The sequence below is a fragment of the Eumetopias jubatus genome, unplaced genomic scaffold (genome assembly GCF_037043125.1).
Source record: "Eumetopias jubatus isolate StellerSeaLion01/CBP00866 unplaced genomic scaffold, mEumJub1_p1.0 scaffold_9, whole genome shotgun sequence".
NCBI lineage: Eukaryota > Metazoa > Chordata > Mammalia > Carnivora > Otariidae > Eumetopias > Eumetopias jubatus.
In genome coordinates, this window is record NW_028274815.1 from 54,982,162 (window position 1) to 55,003,628 (window position 21,467).

General features: G+C 35.2%; 1 long non-coding RNA gene across 1 annotated transcript in view; it reads left to right on the top strand.

Moving 5' to 3' along the window:
* LOC148163537 (uncharacterized) overlaps positions 1–21,467 on the top strand; it is a 129,350-nt gene that overhangs the window by 24,912 nt on the left and 82,971 nt on the right. The window contains exon 2 of the long non-coding RNA XR_015768868.1: positions 16,830–16,962. This is a non-coding gene — a long non-coding RNA (uncharacterized LOC148163537). The remainder of the gene's footprint in view (positions 1–16,829; positions 16,963–21,467) is intronic.

Genomic DNA, 21,467 nt, shown 5'->3' on the forward strand with positions numbered 1-21,467 from the left:
TGGTGACATAGTGTTAGGCTACTATTGACCTTCTGACTAGACGTCAGGAGGAGAATCATCTGCTTTCGGATTGTGGTTTCCTGGGAGTAACTGAAACCATGAGAAGCAAAACTATGGATAGGGGTACTACTCTATATGTATCATCTATTGATATACAATATATCTAAAAACAATTTGCTGATTTTTAAAAGAGAAAGTTTCAATTCTTTTGTGTTACATATTGAATGTAATGAAAAAAACAGATGCTAAATTATTGACAAAATATACTCTTTGAAGAAGGTGGGATTTTTAAAAATTTTTTTATTGTTTTGTTAATCACTATACATTACATCATTAGTTTTTGATGTAGTTTCATGATTCATTGTTTATGCATAACACCCAGTGCTCCACGCAGAATGTGCCCTCTTTAATACCCATCACCAGGCTAACCCATCCCTCTACCCTCCTCCCCTCTAGAACCCTCAGTTTGTTTTTCAGAGTCCATCGTCTCTCATGGTTCGTCTCCCCCTCCGACTTACTCCCCTTCATTCTTCCCCTCCTGCTATCTTCTTCTTTTTCTTTTTTCTTAACATATGTTGCATTATTTGTTTCAGAAGTAGAGATCTGTGATTCGACAGTCTTGCACAATTCACAGCGCTCACCATAGCACATACCCTCCCCAATGTCTATCACTCAGCCACCCCATCCCTCTCACCCCCCACCACTCCAGCAACACTCAGTTTGTTTCTTGAGATTAAGAATTCCTCATATCAGTGAGGTCATATGATACATGTCTTTCTCTGATTGACTTATTTCACTCAGCATAACACCCTCCAGTTCCATCCACGTCGTTGCAAATGGCAAGATCTCATTCCTTTTGATGGCTGCATAATATTCCATTGTGTATATATACCACTTCTTCTTTATCCATTCATCTGTCGATGGACATCTTGGCTCTTTCCACAGTTTGGCTATTGTGGACATTGCTGCTATAAACTTTGGGGTGCACTTACCCCTTCGGATCCCTACATTTGTATCTTTGTGGTAAATACCCAGTAGTGCAATTGCTGGATCATATGGTAGCTCTATTTTCAACTGTTTGAGGAACCTCCATACTGTTTTCCAGAGTGGTTGCACCAGCTTGCATTCCCACCAACAGTGTAGGAGGGTTCAAGAAGGTGGGATTTTTTTTTCATGAGTGAGAAGAGGAGTGTTTGAATAAATATCATCAAATATTATCAATATTTATAAAGCATTTTGTAGCTTAAAAAATTTTTGAATTATTCTCCCCATATAGCCTTCTGTTATGTGTAAGACAGGCGTTATTGTTTTATATTCATTTTACAGATGTGGAAACAGGATCAGAATATTTAAATGGCTTTAAGAAAGTAAGAAAATGGCAGAGCTATAATTTGAGCCCTGTTTCTATTGCATCTCACTAAATGGATTATATGTATAACAATACACCTAAATTTATATATGTTTATATACATGTATCAGTAATATAGGCCAATTTTATGTAATTCATAATCACATATCTAATTGTGTGTATGTCTATAGAAATGAATATATTAGTAGTTATACAGATTTTAAGCAAAATCACTCACATTTTTATAGATACAAATGTATACTTATTCCTACATTTTTCCATCGACCCATCAACTTCCGTTTGAAAGTTCTGAAAATATGTTTGCATCTGATACTCATTTGGATAAGGAGGTATTTAAAAGATTACAGCTAATAAAAATGCCTTTAGATTTTTGAAAGTCGAACAAACATAGAACCTTAGTGTTCAAACCTGGCATTTTACACACTCTGTTTCAGAACTAAAGGGATTCAGCAGTTAAAATTCCATGAAAATTTATGAGGAGGAGCCAAGACAGAGAAAATAGTGTTTGTATATAAACCACCCTTGACCTGAACAAAGCTTTTGCTAAAAGTTCAACATAGAAGACTCATCCATAGACTCAAGGGTAAAGAACTTAAGAAAAAAACCAGTTGGGCTGGTGTTTACCAGATGGCATGTGGGTGTTAAGTGGAAAGGAGCTGATAGATGTGAGTGAAGCAGAGTGGGTCTCCCGGATTAGCTACTTTCTAATATGGATCCAGCAGAAGGACAGGGCAAAGAGGAAAGAAAGTCAACAATACCAAACCATAAGAGCTCAGGCCTAAACTCACAAAAGGCAAAAATACTTTTTTTTTCTCCAAAAGAACCTTGATATCTGAGGAGTAAAGTCAAAAAAGGACTTAAAGTAATTCATTAATGTCTCAAACCCATGACCAAGTTAATGTACCTTTGTCTCACCACTCTTCTAGGATTCTAAGAAGCTATTCATTGTAAGACAAAGGAACAATTTAGTAATGGTCGTTGTGGAGAAAAATGCTATATTAAATGCACACGATGAATCTAGGACATAGTCTGGTTGCAGAAATGTGAAAATGGATGTGTGTTGGGGGGTGGTAGAACATCTTAAAATCAAGGAAATAAATTTTTGACTTGAACACTTAGGTTAAGAGAAAGATGTATTTAGTGAGTGAATGGCACTCAAACGATAACAAGATTTAACAGAGAGCAGACTTTCAGTGAGGTACAATTAAACAAATAGTTAAATAATCTCACATACAAGTGCTTATTGAACAAGCAAACAATCACAGACTGCCTTGATCACTGCTCAGTGCACAGAGCATGAGTCAGAAGAAATTATTTCAGCACCACTGAAGGGAAAAGCCATGTTGTGCTCAATTCTGGTTGACTTATTGCAAATAAGGATATCAGAGAAAATGAGAAGTTTATGGCAGAAGCTAAGATAAAGTTATTCAGTGACTCAAGGAAATTAATTATAGAGGAAAAGCTCAAAAACTAGGTGTGTCTGTGATGACCTCATTGAGGGAAGCAAGGATGACAGGTGTTGCAAGGGTGGCTACCCTGAAGGGATCTACATTTATAACAACTAAATAGGGAAGTATAAAATCCCCAAGAGAGGCAAGCATGAACAAAATTTAATTCATATCTCTCATCCACCCCTTGATATTAGTTAATATTGGAAAGAAAGAGTTCTGAGAAGTGATTAAGATGAATACAAACCATCCAAATATGGACCTGATTAAGAATTCAGAGGGAGAAAAATAAGCTCTTATGAAGGAACATCTTTTATAATTTTACTTTTTCTGGAATTTTGCTGACCCCCAATGAATATTTAAGGAGAAAAAATATACCCCTACCTTGTCTGGAACTGGTATGTGAATTCAAGCTCTAAGTTTTAATATCAGGCAAGGCTTTTTTCTTTGTTCATTCTTGTGATTAAAATATTACATGAAATGAAACCTAAGTAGTGTGTTATAACTGCTGTTCAGGTGCCACATTTCAGTTATTATAGGCCATACTTTATGACTCTCAGAAACCTTTGAGATTAGACCTGTGTGAGGTCGTCAGGTGTCTGTTCCATCTCTCACTTAACTTGTTTGTATCTGATCACAGTGATTTGAGCTCTCAGTGGAGGAGAACAGAAAGAAAAAAGTGCTCAAACTTTATAAACACAGAATACAGATTAATAGCTAAAGTAAATGTTCATTTGACATAAAACGTTGATCAGGATGTCTCTTCAGAATATTTCTGCACTAGCCTTGGCATTCAAGATGCCTATTTGGATTCTATTAAAAAGAACCCTCGAGAAAGCCCAGAATTTACCTAGGAAAAAATTAGCAAAACGTGAAATGCCCTTAAGCCTCGCCATTCTGTAATTGCAAGTTAAGGTCATATTAACAGTAATGGCCAATATCCTTGCAGTTAGAAGGGCTTTTCTTAGAACAATATTACATCCAGAAACCTTACTGAGAGGAATGCATATTCTATTTCCTAAAAATTTTAAACTTCTGTATAACCAAAGGCAATATGAACAGAGTTGAGAGAAAAAATGCCAAAATATAGGTTTTAGCCTATATAAAATGTTATTTTAATATAAAAGGCTACTATCTTAATATATAGAAGCTCTTGCAAATCAAAAAAGATTGATAATTGTGGGAGAAAATGGACAAGTAATAGATATAAAACAGATGCTCAACTACTAATCAAAGCAATGTAAAATGAAATTACAAAATAATATGTTTTGCCTCTCATAAAATGAATTGTTAGTAACCTGAACTGAGCAGGGTGTGGGGGGAATGACAAACTCTCTTAGATGAGAAATGAGATTTTAATTTGGAACATTTTTAGAGGGTGATTTAATAAGATAAATAAAAAATTTAAATTTATATATTTTGCCTCAGCAATTCTACTCTTCGGAATATACTCCAAAGAAATAATTAGACAAGTACACAAAATTTGTGTGTACATATGTGGAAATTTTATAATAAGGAAATAATACAGATAGATTGAAAATAACCTTAATGTTTATCAGTCAAGTTTGGTTAAATAAAGAATGGTAGAGTTATAAAATGGAATACGGCAAAGCCTTCAAAAGGATAAAGCGATTATTATGTAGAGTTTTCCCTGAATGCAAACATGGTTGGACACTAGGATATTGAGTAATATAACTTTCGATATTAATGTATGAAAAGATCATATATCTATAAATGTTTGTTATAGATTGAATAATGCCCCCCACAAAGGAGTTTCAGGCAATGTGACCATGGAGGCAGGGATTAGAAAGACACAGCCAAGATAGGGTTGTAATTCTACAGAGAAGCAAACTGAGCCTCAGAGAGGCCATGTAAATTTCCCAAGGTCATATAGTGACTAATAAGTGACAGAACTTGGATTCCAACCAGGTGGTCTGACTTCAGAATGTCCTTGTTCGTGGGCGTAGGATAGTATGAGTTCAAGGTTCAAATGATTGGCTGCTCTTTATTGAGCATCTATCTATGTGTGTGTCATACACCAAGCAAGCCCTGCCCTTGGGAAAGGTAATCAATTCTGAGATGTATCTATATTAATATTATATGTTATATATTAATATATAATATATTGAAAAAAGGAAAAACTTTCCTTTTTAATTACTACATAGCATTTTTTTCAACACTTACTTATGCCAGATGTTATATTAGATGCTGGAATGTAGCAATGAACAAGAAAGGGAGGTTCTGTACCTTGGAGCTTAGAGGAGGAGATAGACAGTGAATCCTTAAATGACCTCAGTCAAGCAAAGAGACAGGGTAAGAACATTCCAGGCAGTAGGAATAGCGTGGGCATTAGGCAGGAAAGGTATGCAAGGACAAATCCCTGTAGATCACAGGGTTGTCTCCTTGAAGAGGAAATAGAGAAAGCATTGAGTTCCCATAGGATTTAATAAAAATCCCACAAGTTCTTACTCAACATATCCCGTTTTAATGATTAGCTTCATGAGGCCAATGTCTTAAAATAGAGGACTATAACATATTCCTTTGTTATAACACTATAGTTTGTCATCATGGGATTATTTTAATTAAAGTACTTGAATAAACCTTAATTGCTAAGTATTTAAAGTATTTGATTCAAATGAAATCAGAGAAATCAGATTTCTCTAATATTCTTAAAATACACAATTCACACACTCATGCTGACACATTCTCACACCCATACATAGGCAGTAACACACTTACACACATGCTCACAGGCATTCCCTCATACACATTCACATGCTCTCATGCATATTCATATGCAGTAGAGTGCCCTCACACTCACATACAATCATATAAACACACACATGCTCACACACTCATCTCACATAAACCCTCACATTCTAAGGGAGGGTGCATAACTCATTTATTCAATATTTTAACAAATACTTACTGATCACCTGCCAAGTGCCTAGAGATAGAACAAAAAACAGGTTTCATCTCTGCCCTCATAGGGCTGACCTTCTAGTAGGAGGTCCAGAGACTCAACAAGACAATAAAAAATGCAGATTATAATTCCAGGTTGTAATGAGCTCTATGGAGAAAATAAGTCAGGTGATGAGACAATAACTAGAGGGCAGATGATTTAGGGCATATGGAGAAGGCTTCTCTGGAAGAGGACAATTGAACTGAGGACTGAATGACAATAATGAGCCAATCATTCAGAGAAAGGGAGAAAGACCAGTGCAGGCTGAGAGAAGAGCAAGTGCTTGGAGAAAGGCTTGGTGTAGACAAGGAACCAGAATGTGGTCTTATGGCTGAACTTTAGTGAGCAAATTGGTAGTGAAATGAGAGCTAGGAAGGGACACAGAAGTTAAACTAAGCCAGCCCTTATAAACCACGGAGCTGAATTGGGATTTATTCTAAGAACAAAGAGAAATAACGGACAGTGTGTAAGGGTCCCCACTTGATAGGATTTGTAGTTTTATAAGTCCTCTCTGGCTACAATTTGAGGAATGGACTAGACAGGACAAGGGTGGAAGCTAGGGACCCATGGGGAGGTGGATGCAGTTGGCTGGGAGAGAGTGATGATGGTGGTATGGGCATGAGTGGTCACTGTGGAACTGAGGAGAATGTCATGGATTTAAGATGCGTGTTGGAAGTAAGAAAGCCAGGACTTTGTCAAAGCTGTGATGAGGTGATGAGATAGGATAGGGTTAAAGATGCCTTCCAGGTGTTCTGCTTGAGCATCTGAGAACATTGTGGTAGCTGGCCTTTATTTAATCACTGTCTCTGTCATAGTAATGGCTTCTATTTATCCAGTGCTTACTGTGTGCCAAGTATGCGCTTTATATGTATTATCTCATTTATTCTTTACAACATCTCTATAAAGTAGGCCCTATTATTATCTCTGCTTAGAAATGAGGAAACTAAGGCTCAGTGAGGTTCACTTCCTCAGTTTCAAGGACGCATATGTAAGTGTTGGAATCAGAATTTAAATGCAAAAACTGTGAACCCAGAGTCACCTCAGTGAGGAATTGAGTAACCATTATTTCAGAAACCTATCACACTTCACATTTGAATTGCCAAGATCTTTATTACTAGTTTCTCTTTTGTCCTCAAGTTGACTCAAATGATCAGTTCACTACAATTTGTATCCTTGCTGTAGACTTGGAAGAACAAGTGAAGCGCTGACCATTCATTTTTCTACTTATGCTGTAAAAAGGTAGTACAGGTGGATTAGAATTATAAATGGAAATGAAGTTTGAGGCTTATATTTGGATTATATTTTATCCCTAATTAATATAAATGAGATATTTAGTCATATAAAATTGTATCTATATCAAATGAATAATTTCAGAGATGAGTGCCTTGGGTATAATTTTTCCCCCATTACTAATTAGGGGTGGGGGCACACTGTTGACATGAATCAGAACCTATTATTAAATATGATATTGCTCCTACCTAATTGGATTGTTCCTTTCCTGGTACTTCTAGGACTGTCCCCTTCCCCATTCTGCAATGTGCATATCCTTGGCTCATGATCCTCCTTTCTTCACACTTACTCCTGATATTATCAGTTCTCACCATCTGGCCAGTCCTGACCCTCTGCGCCATTGACCTCTCTCAGAGCTCTGTGTAGCCCTTCTTGTCCACTGGCTCCAGGCAGGAGGGAGAGAGAAGGAAGAGTGAACTCTAGAGGGCAGAGTGGTGAGAGATGATGAAGATGATGATGATGACAATGATGATTACTAGGTGTAAGGGGAGACAAGCCAGATTCAAGGTCCTACTTAAGATATTTAAGGAAAATCCTTAATCCGCACTATCCATGCGGGCCCTGTGAGCTTGGAGACAAATCTATGCTCAGATTCTGGACACTGAACTGTTATGGCTTATAGAGGCCATCCACTGTTCTGTGCTCAAGTGCATGTGTGTAATTACACAAACATTACATAGAGACAATAATCCCTATATCCATCACTCTAAATATAAACCCTATCCCTTGTATATAAGTATGACAAGCATAGTCCCACCAGAGACAGTCCTGGGAGGCCAGAGAAGCCACGGAGTTTGCTTGGCGGGATGTTATATAGGATAAAATGGGGGAAAGAAGACCTAACCCGGTACGTACTGTTCAGATTTCTAAACAAAATAGGCTTAGGTGCCAATCTAACCTAATCTTTACACTATGTCTGACCCTCCCAACTCCCACCCCTATACCATGATGTCTCTCTTAGTGAATAAAACAGGCAGCAGAAACATGAGGTGAGAATACAGAGGGAAGTAAAAACAGGAGAGAGGGAGGAGGTGAAAGACACAGATCAATTAATCCTCCCATTTTTTTAAATCAGAGAAAACCTTGGCATTCGGTGATGATGAATCAATGCTGCTGACAGATACATCATGTTAGGATCTCAACTATCTAATTCTTCCATCAACAGAAAAGGCAAGTAATTACCACATTATCAAAAGGCTTAACAAATACAGGAGGGAATGCCACACAAGTACTAGTGCTGCATTATCTGACTCATCCTGTTAAAGACTTAGCACCATGTTCTGAACTGATCAGCACTCCTGGAGAGCGGGTAGCAGAGTAGGTTAAACTCCTTCAGGGAAGTCCTTCTTAGGAGAGAAATGTCTTTTGATTAGAAAAACAAAACAAAACAAAATATGAAGGGTCATTTCAGTTGTGGAAAGACAGGCCTTAGGACATGGCCAGTTGTGAGATAAGAGGAAATAAAGAAAGCATTGCCTTGTTCCTCATAATGAAATGGGAAGAATTTTTAATTTTCAGGGACATGAGAGAGGGACAGCTCATCTTGTGGACATTCCAGAGATGAAAGGAGAAGGAGGGAGATAACGTTCAAGGAAAAGTCACAAAATGACTAATTCTCAATAGCACAAATAGCCAAAGAACTTTCAAGAACATCAGTGTCTAATATTAATCTTATCTGTTGTTCTATAACTCAGTGTAACTACTCACCAGATCAACAATAAAAATCTATTGCACATAACTATCTTTGGTAACTGCTTTGTTTGGATTGTGTTTTGGAGAATTTAAAAGGGGGTTCTGATCTCTGTTGAGCCAACTAAAGGAAGAGAGCTTCTACAAGAGGTCAGAGATAAATGAGTTAAAATTCAGCAGAAGCCAAAAACTAGATGTGACTTGTAAGAAATTAAGTTTCAGAGGATCCTCAAAGAGACACACTGTGGTACACACTGAATTTCCCACAAATGGGAGATGGAATTTAACATTAGAACTCATAAAGCTCGGGGCGCCTGGGTGGTTCAGTCAGGTAAGCCTCTGACTCTTGATTTCAGCTCAGGTCCTGATCTCAGGGTTGTGAGCTCAGGCCCCACTTTGGGCTCAGCACTGGGCGTGGAGCCTGCTTGGGATTCTCTGTCTTCCTTTCCCTCTGACTCTCCCCCCTCCCTCTCTCCCTCTTTAAAAAAAAAAAATAAATTGTAAGGCTAGAAGACTGAGGCTTACATCTGAGTTATCTTGCATACATCAAAAAATTGTTTAATCTGTCCCCTAGATCAAAAAATAACAGGAAACTAAACATCCAATAATAGAAAATTGCTTAAACTATGGTAAATGTACTTTATGGGATTTAAGGCAGCCGTTAAAAATTATATGTATAAAATTAAAATTAAATGAGAAAATATAGTATATTGCTCAGGAAATATTTGTTGAATGAATGAAATGATGAATCCCAAATGGGAAGAGAAATAGCATAAAAATTGTGGCTACTAAATAATCATAATTATATAAGGCCACCCACATATATATAGATATATCTAGAGGGAGAGAGAGAGAGAAGGAAATGTGAGAAGAAAGAAAAATGTAATAGTGGTATCTTCTGCTTGGATGGTATCATAGTGTACAATGAAAAACAATTCCTTTTATTTTTCTGATTTTCAGAAATTTATATAATAAATGTGCATTGTTTTAAGATGAAAAAGTTCTTCAGAAAAGTTACCTGCTTTTCTGAAGAAACATGGATAATAGCAAATAAATTACTCCCCAAAGGTGGTTCATGCAGACCCTGCAGTGTGGACACAATTGCTTTAATGCTCACCTTAAACTCTACTGTTGATTTTGAGTTTCACCTGCAAAATAAACAGTGAGCCAAAAGTAAAACACTGATACAATTGAACTTGATCCTGATTTATTAAAGCAGAGACTTGCCTAAGGCAAAATTCCTTAGGAAAACATTCCAACAACTAAAAGAAGGTTGTGAGTTTATACTTAAACTAGGTGAATTTTCATTCATAAAATTATTTCCTGCCTTATTACAGCATTGTAAAATAAGTTAGAAACTGCTGCCTTGGACTTTAAATTTAGTATGTATATACTTTGTAGGAAATAAGGGGCTGTGTGAAGAATGTCTAAAGCACTCAGCTGATGTTTGTTAATGGTAATGTTTAATAAAACTATCTGAAGTCAGGGCGCCTGAGTGGCTCAGTTGGTTAAGCGACTGCCTTCGGCTCAGGTCATGATCCTGGAGTCCCGGGATCGAGTCCCACATCGGGCTCCCTGCTCAGTGGGGAGTCTGCCTCTCCCTCTGACCTCCTTCCCGCTCATGCTCTCTCTCTACCATTCTCTCTCTCTCAATAAATAAATAAAAATCTTTATAAAAAAACTATCTGAAGTCAATTGGAATCATTATTGGAAATCAAGACAGTAAAGTAAGGGATTTTGTTGTCTCTCTAGCAGCTATTCAGATATTTTTAAAGACCAAGCTATCGGTCTATGGTATATAAATTTGTTGTTAGTTTCAGTGTTTACTAGTAATTGATAAATGTTACCTCATATACCAAATCTCCTATTCTACTCAAACCCTTTGCCCACTTAAACATTCTTTACAAGAGTGGTGCTCATCTTTTTTTATACAAGACAGTGAGCTAATTTTTCTTTTGCTAATTTTTGAACAACAAAATATTTTCTCCCCATTTGAATTATTATGTTTTTTAAAATATGTTTCTAAAATTTTGAGAGGAGAAATAAAGCAAAAGCTCAATGGCTTCTTATTCCCTCTCACATTAACCATTTAGTGTATCTTTCCATAACCTCAATAATCTGTTTCCTCCAACACACACACATATTTCCTAGGCAACATGCCTGTGTCTCTGGCCAGAATACCACAGCATACCATTTCAGTTCCACTTCATTTCTTTGCTTATTATGTTCTTCCCATTGCCTTGTCTTCTATTCTTGGCCTGAATTGTTCTGGTTCAGGTACTCACAAGGTGGCAAACTATCAGCTGATGCTGCTGTCATCTCAAGACTTGACTGGTATTAAAAAATCTTCTTATAAACTCACTCACATGGTTGTTGTCTGTTAGCCAAAGCCTCCATTTCTCCCCACATGTGCTTCTCCATAAGCTGTCACTACTGGTTTCCTCCAGAGTTATTAATGAGAGAGAAGGAGAACAAGATAAAAGCCACAGGATGTGAATACCAGGAGTGCGGATTATTGGGAGGCATCTTGGAGTCTGGCTACCTTCAGAACTATCACACTTAGAAGTCCCAGCTTCTCCTAGAAGTTTTCTTTAATCACTACTCTTCTATGGTTTCCTTCTTCACAGAACACCTTTAGAAGAAGTTCTCAACCATACTTGGCTCTTAATAATGTCATTTTTGAAATTTTTTGTGTTTTATTTTAAGTAATTCTTCTCAGTGCAATGTAAACTCCTTAAGTGCAGTAAGTAAGACTTAATATATTTGAATTCCTATCTCAATTTCAGCAATACTGAGCTTAATAAATATTGGGATGAGTCTGTTTGAGGATAGTGGTACTGAATACTGCATGCTGATTAAAATGGCGAGGAGCTTTTAAAAAATACCGATGCTTAGGTGATATCCCGAGATGGACACTGGTATTCATTTAAATGCTTCACAGGTGATTCCGATGAGCAGCCAGTAGCTTAGAATATTTCCTGCCTCAGTTATAAAATTAAGAGGAACCTATTTTGAATTATGGTTTTTTTGTTGTTGTTGTTCATTATCCTACAATTCCACCAAACAAAACATTTGCCATTTTTTTTCACATTTGCTATTTTTGATACAGTTCTCTTAATTAAAAATATTGGGAGAAGATCAAGTAGCCATAACCCCATTAGTGAACGTAGTTTTTTCACATATGTAGTTTTTACTTCATATTCTATCCAAATAGAAATATACATAATTGCTTTTTCAAAATGTGTAATTATCATGTCCTTTAATAGAAAAATTAAATTACTAAATATAATAAAAAATTGCCCAAGAGTCATGACAATCAACTGAAATGGTTACAACTGCAGGTCATAAAATTATTTCCAATAGATAAAATTTATAGTCTGAAGATTGTTTTCAATCCAGCCATTTAAGATCTGTCAGGAAAGGAAGTGTCTATTTCACTTGAAGTCCTTCAATCTTTTCCCTTCTTTTACATTGTCCCTGAGGCTTTTAAATTCTCCACCAGTTCTACTTCCAAAGGTTCCCCACTATCCCCCCTCCAATGCCACCCCAGCCCCCAACCACAATCCACAATCCTGAAAAGGATTGTAAAAAATGATCTTTCTGATACAAAGGAGTTTTTCAAAGGCAAGCCTTCTGTGACTTGAGATGTCAGAAGGAAGAGATTCTTTACTCCCTGGTTAGAAAAATCAACTGTTTTCAATTACTTATTTAATGGTATTAGCCTTAGTTCTTTTGCCACTCTAATTCCCACCCTCTAATTTGAAGAAAGAAGTAGTGAGCTCATTTACCTCTTAAGAATGAGATGCTTCTGTGGTAGCAGAAACTCTTTTGAAAAGGTTAACTAATTCAAATCAGAGGCTAAAGTTTAGGACGATGATTCTTAAATGTGGTGCACTTCCTTTACATTTTTTTGTAAAGCACTTATCTGGGACCTATACCAGACGTAATCAGAATCTTACAATATAAAATTTGCACTGATGAGGGGTGCCTGGGTGGCTCAGTCGGTTAAGCAGCTGCTTTCCACTCAGGTCAGGATCCCAGGGTTCTGGGATCAAGCCCCGCATTGGGCTCCTTGCTCAGCGGAGAGCCTGCTTCTCCCTCTCGCTCTGCCTGCCGCTGTGCCTACTTGTGCTCTCTCTCTGTCAAATACATAAAATCTTAAAAAAAAAAATTTGCGCTGATGAACACTGAAAGAGGCAAAGACAGAATTAAGCTTTGCTCAACATCTTGGCGCACAGGGTATTTCTGAAATCCATCTCCCTGTCCAGCATAAATAGATTAGACAAATAAAAAGTAAATGACTGTTGAAAGTAAAATAAGGGAAGGTAAGATTGCAATGTTTGAAGACAAAATAGAGATTATGGTTATCATTGCTGTTCCTGATTAATAGATGAAATAATGCAGAATTATAGAGGGTTTATAATAGTTTATAACAGTAGACCAACACAGAACTGATCCAGAACATTTTACCCTACCATTACATAAAAAAAGGCATCAGATCCCCACACTAAAAAGCTTAAAAGCCAAATTTTACCCCATGAGTGAAAATGAAGAGGACTTAACATATACTTTGTATCCTAATCTTACTGCTGGCTTCATGTAAAATCATGTTGCAATTTCCTCTCATATTAGGCCACATTCTATTGGTTGCAAGTTATAGAGAGCTTATTTTTTTGAAAAAAAAATGGACTTTATATGCTTCCTCTAAAATCATATTTTAGCAATGTCATTCTTGTTCTTCCCACTGAATTTATAAAATAGAACAATACGCAATAAATTGTTTACATAATTGTCGAAACACTGTTGCTCAAGATGGCAACGGAGTCATAATAAAACTATAGCCTACAAACAGTTCCAGAAAGCAAGTGCTTTAATTGTTCACTCGACTGTTGAATGGAAATCTGAGTTGAGCAATAGAGTTCTAGGAGTAGTGATGTAAAATATAGAAAACTACATACTTTAAATCTGTACCCTGCTGAGAGTTTTTTCCCCAAATAGTTGAAGTATAACTTGTTACCATTAAACATAGCTACCATGTTACCTAAATTCATTTATTATGTATTTTAGGTCTAAACATTTGACTAGGTAAGAAAACTTAAAGGAAACAATTGTGACTTAAATAGTTAGAAGTCAGAGATGTAACTGAGAGTTTCTTAAGCAGGCAAAAACAAACAACTCAAATGGAGTTGTGTTTGAAAACTGTATTTCCTGAAATATGCTTTAATAATCTCTGTAAATTGGAACAAGCCAAGGGAGATAACCTCTATAATGTTGAATATAGTATCTCAAATGAGCTGGTATCAAAGATGAGATGATGTTATAAAGTCAACATTTCCCCATTTTCTTCCTGGATATCACTCAAAGCAGCACAGAGGAGATAAAGTAACACAAACTCCTTTTTTTTTTTTTGCAAAAAAAGTATAAACAATGAACTAAAACTAAGTGTAGAGTTTCCCATAAGAATACAGGGATGTATGCATAAAGAGCAAAGGGGAAGAATATTGTAGCTTGAAATTTAAGAAAGATTCAGCAAAATACACTTCTTAACAATAAGGGGCACTCTCTGAGATGGAAAATCCAATGCCTTATTTACAACAATGGAAATAGGATCCATGTGCTGGAGGCAGGAACTACTCTGGATCCAGCTTACTTCTGGGAATTAAAAGGATGGCAACAAACAAGGCATCATGCAGATTGGCTGCATTTGCAGGAAGTATTTGCAGAAAGTGAGTGCAGAGATTTGGCATTGTAATAGACCTCCATAGTGCCTATCCTCATTGACTTGGGAAAGTTTTTGTTTGTTTTGTTTTGTTTTTTTGTTTTTTGTTTTTGACTTGGGAAAGTTAAGGAGAGACAAACTGATATACAAAATTCTGGGTCCTCAAGATAATTCCAGCTAACCTGGAATATAGCCATCAATTCTTCCATACACTAGACTCCTGAAAATAACTTATCCTGGAGAAATGTATTTGCTTTAAAGATGAGTAATGAAAAAAAGGAAGTATCACTAGAGCCACACAAATATGCTGCAAGAGAAAGAAGGAAACAAGAGTATCTTACAAAGAATATTGGGCAGAAAAATGATCTATTGTAGCAACAGAAATTTAAAAATCTCGATTAAGCCAATACCTCCTATGAAGAAAGAGCATGAAAAAGATACTTTTTCCCTAAAGCTCAGGGAAGGGATCATAAGACAATAGGAAGAGAAAATTTATAATGCAACTACAAAGTGAAAGAAAAAATTAACAAAACCATCCCCCAAATAGAAAGCACAATGGAGAAAAAATTGCAGAAAACAATAAAATAAATATAAGATAGATATAAGAAAAGTAAGGAAAATGAAATAAAGAGGTAAAATGGAAGAGGCAAAATGACTCAAGATTTGCATGGAGTCCAAAAAGAGAAAAAAATGAAAAAGAAATAATTTACAATATAGTTTAAGTTTATTTCATGGAAATAAAAGATTTGGGTTTACATAATGAAAGAAAACCTTGTCAAAGAAATATATATTCAAAATAATAAACAATAAAAACATTTCCTAGCAAATGTATAGGATTTCAATGAAAAAGAAACAAGTACTTGGGTAAACAGGCAATAAGCTCAAGATACTTTTAAGGTATGGGGTATGGGTGGGGGATCAAGCTGGTCTCAGACCTTTCTGTAGAAAGATTCAAAGCTAGAGATTCCAGAGAACTTATATAACATCCTCAAGAAAAGAGGAGGGGTGGATAACACTGAGAATTTTATACCTAGCCAAATTATGATTTAAAAAATAAAGAAATATGCAAGAACTCAGGAAATACTAAAACTATAAGAACTCAGAAAATATTCCCATGGGTCCAGTTTAAGAAATCTACTACAATAAGAAAAAATGGAAAAGACTGTTAATGTTGAGAATTTATTCTATTAACATTGAAGAGTGAAAAAAATGTAGGATTGGAGTTACAAAAGTATAAATGTCACAAGCCCTGGAAGTATGGAAATAATGCAACTAACAGAAGATGGAAAGAGCAGGGGCGAGGAAGGTGAGAATTTCCAATTTCCTCATCTTTAATGGCTACAAATCAAAGCACATCACTAAAAGCTCACCAATCATTAATACAGATATAATTACATATATAGATGTTAATAACATGAAAATAATATAATCAAGGGAAAGCAAATGATAGAGAAGGAGTGGAAAAGAAAAAGGAAATACAGTAACTATCATTGCTTATAGTAACAGCTTAGGCATATTTAAAGAAAATGGAGAAATAGGGGATTAAAAATTAATCCTATGCGATGTAATTTTTTTTAAAGATTTTATTTATTTGAGAGAGCGAGTGAGCGGGCAAGAGAGAGAGCACAAGCAGGGGGAGAGGGAGAAGCAGACTCCCCAGGGAGCAGGGAGCCTGACGCATGTCTGGATCCCAGGACCCTGGGATCATGACCTGAGTCAAAGGCAGATGCTTAATTGACTTAGCCACCAGGCACCCTGTGATGTAATGTTATTAAAAAGGTATTCATTAGAACAAAAATATAAATCTCCTGATTATCAGAAAAAAATGAAAAATAGATGCATGGGAGGGAAAAAGGCTACATTTGAAAGGTTTTTAAAGAAGTATAAACACAAAAAGCAAAACAAAATGGCAACTGACACCAAATATATTTATCATAATAATAAATATAAATAAATTACCTCAGCCATTAAGAGAAAGTGAAACCTAACTCTATACAAAAGACATACCTGCAACAGAGTGATTCAGAGGGGAAAATAGAAGCATGGGCAAAATTTTACCAAATAAATATAAGTAAACAAAAGGGAAGGTCACAATTTTGGGAGCGGGGAAGTGACAAACTTTTAATACTAGGTAAGATTGAATTCAGGCTCCAAATCACTAAATGAGACCAAAAAGTTTTATAAACAAGAGGGTAAAATTGAAAATTAAAATATACTAGTTATGATTCTGTATTGTATACCAAATAACTTGGATACACTATTTAAAGGACAAAAACTACTGAAAAAGAGTTTCACTTTTCTTGAACTTTTTCTTGAACCTAAAAACAACAACACTTTTCTTGAATCTATCAGAGAGCTGAGTTACAAGGCAACCTATTGAACTGAATTTTAAAAAGTCACAAGTTCCTCTAAGGAGAGACAGAACATACGAACTGCTTCACCTTTGGCGGAGAACAAGAGGAAGATGTGGCTTCCATAGAAGCAGGTAAGAGAACATCTTGCTAATTGTGCTCTATTTGTGTCATCTGTTCTTTGTTGTTGTTTTTCTCCTTTAGCTACCTTCTTTTGGATTAATTGGATATTTTATTAATGTTCATCTACCTTCACTATTGGCTTTTTAGTTTTACTTTTACTTTTAGTTGTTCCTCTAGATTTTGCAATATATATCTTTAACATCACATTTTATCTATACAACTTTGTATCACTTATGTATGTTGTAAGAAATTTATAATGGTATATACTTAGATTTCTTCCCTTTCATACTATATATAATTGTTGAATTATATTTTAATTCTACATATCTCATAATCCTTACAACACCTTATTACTGTTTTGCTTGAGACATTCAATTATCTTTTCATAAATTTTTCTAAAATTACCTGAGAAGAAAGAAAATCTAAATGACCAATTACCATGAAATAAATACAATTGTCAAGTAGCTATTTCTCCATAGTACCAGACTGTGAGGGTTTCAGAAATTAATTCTAAAAGAAAAAGATAAACCTAAATTACTTAAATTATTCTAGAGTATTTAGTAAAAAAGACAAATTTCTAAATTCTTTTTATAAGGTGGCCATGTCATTGATAACAATGTATAAAATAGATTTCACACACACAAAGGAAAACTAGTGGTCAACTAAACTTAAAAAAATCCTAAACAAAATATTAGTAAACAGAATCCATTAGCACATTTCAAGAATTATACAAGAATATGGCTGGAGTGGGGTTGGATTATTTTAGTACTACAAGAATGATTTAAGATTAGGAAACCTAATATTGAATATAAAATTGAAAACAAAAACAAGAGAGAAAACTCACAGGGTCATTTAATTAGGTAATACATTCACTGGCTATAAGAAATACTTCAAATAACGTGATTTAAACAAAATGAAAATTTACTTCTCTTTCCTGGAATAGACTGAGCATAAGCAGTTTAGAAATGATATAGTGGCACCCTAGTATTGGGGAGCTTATGGTCTCAACTAAAATTAGAGAATTAATAAACGAAGAAAGGGGGAATAGATACTGGGCAATATCAAACAGTATCTACCATAGTCATCCTCATTAATGATGATAATTTACTTTTTTTTTAAAGCAGCAATCCTTGATTTCAAAAAAATAAGGTAAATAATAAGATAAAAATAATAAAAACGATTAGCAAGAAATGTGTCTCATTCTAAAAGCCTGAAATGTAGATATAAAAAATACTAGAAGCATCCTTATTAAAATCAGGAGTAAGGTAGGATACCCACAATGACCACAATTATTCAACAATTTTCTTACAGATATTAGTTATCACAAATAAAAGTACATGAATGAGAGAAATAAAAAAATTTTTTTTTAAGATTTTATTTATTTAACAGAGGGAGGGAGAGCAAGCACAAGCAGGGGGAATGGCAGGCAGGGGAGAAGCAGGCTTCCCGCTCAGCAAGGAGCCCGATGTGGGGCTTGATCCCAGGACCCTGGGATCATGACCTGAGCTGAAGGCAGCTGCTTAACCGACTGAGCCACCCAGGGGCCCTGAGAAATAAAATTTGTAAAGGATGAGAAGAACTTATCAGTTGTTTTGTTTATCTATCGATGCATAGAACCCACACCTAAAAATTATGGGCTTAAAATAATAACATTTACTATCTCTCATGATTATGTGGGTTAATTAGGCAGTTCTTTACTCTCTACAGTAATTCAAACTTTATATTTTAAATCACCGAATTAGTAAACAATCTAAAATTCTAATATTAGATAATGTTCAACTATTTGGAGAAACATTTTCAATACTGGGTAAATCTTATCTGTAGGTCTCTGAAAGTTTTGGCTCACATGTTCCCTCTGTCATGATTCTTTAAGGAAGAAAAGTAGGACAAAATTTAGTTTGTCCTCTTTTAACTGAATGTTGTATATGTTTCAAATCCAAGATTTCTGTGGTTAAGTTTTTAGACTGACTTTTTCAACTTGGTTCACAAAGTAGTATTGTGACTCATGCATATAGAGTTCCAGATACAGTGAAGAAGCAAAAGCCTGATCAAGAACCCAGCATCAGAGAAATGAAAATGATATAGATGAATAACTAAGGTTGACATGGCAGGAGAAATGTAGGGGTTCTGTATGTGAACCTTCATTGGGAAGTTTCTGGGCACGTTAAAATATTTTCTGGCTGTCACATGACACCATTTGAATTGATTGTTTGCTGTTATTTTAAGCTTAATTCATCAATTTTAGAACCTTTTCCAGACACATAGAATGGTTTCTATATTTTATCCCATAACTTCCTTTAAAGTATTTGATCCTCTTTGATGTGGACTATATCCAACCTGGAAACTAACCTATGAGTTATGTGAGATTTCAATAATACTTTCCTAAGGTAATCCACACCTTTCATCAGCAGTCTTCTGTCCTCTCTCTATAAAGACTACATCCAACATTTTAAAAGGAGGCAACTGTGTTTGTGACATTATATAGTTGCCTGGTATTATTTCTTGCTGTCTCAGAAAGCAGAGGACAGTAAGTCTAGAATAATGATAAACAACACTTTTTTTTGGGGGGGGGAAGGGCCAACTCAAGAAAATAAAAATATGTTACTTTTTTTGTCTGTAAAAATAAGTAACATTTGGAAGCTTCCCCTCTTGTATGTCACATGATTCCGGTATGATTGTCAATTAAGGGGCCACTTCCCTGCCCCAGAAGTTGCGTATATCCAACAGGGATGATCAGAGCTCTTGTTCAGTAATCGAGATGGAAACTGGGAGACGGGGGTTACCTATCTCCTTGTATAGGTTGAGAAAAAGCAAGGTAAAAGGAATAAGATTCATTTTTCTCACTATGTGGAGAGCTTGGCCAGAGATAAAGTCAACAGAGAGGGACACACAGGAACAGAAAGAGGGACACAGAGGTAAATGTAGAGTGACAGACTGGCCACAAGACAACTTTTACCTCAAGAATGGATTATAACAAAATAATTTAAATAATGGGGTACACTGTTTAATTTCTTTAAGCTATTTTCAACTATTTTGGAAACAAACTTATTTGCAGGATCCAGCTTTAAACCTAAAATATTAAATACCACACATCAACAGTCTTTATACCTCTTTTTATATACCACACTTACTAAAATTACACTTATGCACCTCCTGTTAGCATTACTATTCTTTTTCTTTTTTCTTTTTTTAATGGGGGGGGGTGAGAAGAAGGAGAGGGAAAGAGAATCTTAAGCAGGCTCCACGCCCAGCATGGAGCCCATCACAGGGCACGATCTCACAACCCTGAGATCATGACCTGAGCTGAAATCAAGAGTCGGATGCTTAACTGACTGAGCCATGTAGGTGCCCCTAGAATTACCATTCTTATGAAATGGTGTTTGTGCGGTTACTTGAATATTTTAATATATTTTGCCATATTTTACGAAATTGAGTGGAAAACTGAATAATGAATGTGCTAATATTAATTGGTTTAGATAATTTTAAAGTTTGGAAAAACACCTCTTTTTAAGTTGGCTTAAATTTCCAGGACTTCTATTTTCACATATATATAATTTATATATATTTTATACTAATTTATGTGTATATAAAGCATGTAACATATACATATGTATATATATATTACATATATATTACTTAAGTAAAAAATATTCTTGTGATCTGTGTATGTGTGTATTTGTGTGTGTGTTAAGCAAATATAGTTTAAAAGCCTAAACTTACATAATCCAAATATTCTTATAAAGATCTTTTGAAAATTATGCTCATTATTCTAATAGGTAATAATTTTATGTAGGAAAGTAAACTCCTCTCAAATGTTGAAATACACAATAAAAATATAGTTAACAAGGAACTTCTAAATGCATACCTTTATAATTTGGTTTAAATTAATTATATATAAGTAATAACCTATAAGCTTTTAGTATAAGGTTATATAAAGCTTATAGGTTATGCTACATATACATATGTTATGCTACCTCAAATCATGGCAATAATTTATGTGGTTATTTCTAATATTTCTAACACAAAGCATATATCTGTAATCAGTTTTGTGTGTGTGTGTGAATATACATTTACACAAAAGTTAAATTAGGAAATGATTATTTTAACAAAAAGGATCTTAACTAAAGAATAACCCATGCAATTCCTATAAATGATAGTCATCTATTATGTACTATGTACTGGTTGTAGCCATGAATATAGCCTTGACTGAGTCACTTAACCTCATTTGAGTTTCAATTTCCTCACCTATACAATGTGGATTTCACATTTTTTATGCTAAACAATAGAGTAATGATTAAGATGTGAACACTGTGCCAGGCTGGTTTGAATTCTGGCTCTCCCACTTATTAGCTATGTGGTCTTGAACAAGTTTAACCACTTTATGTTTCCTTATGTTTATGTATTTCCTTATCTACAAAATGAAGCAATATCCTCTTCATAGGAGTATTGAATTAAATGAAATAATGCATATTAAATTCTTAAGTCAGTGCTCAATAAGTGTTAGCAATTAGTTGTT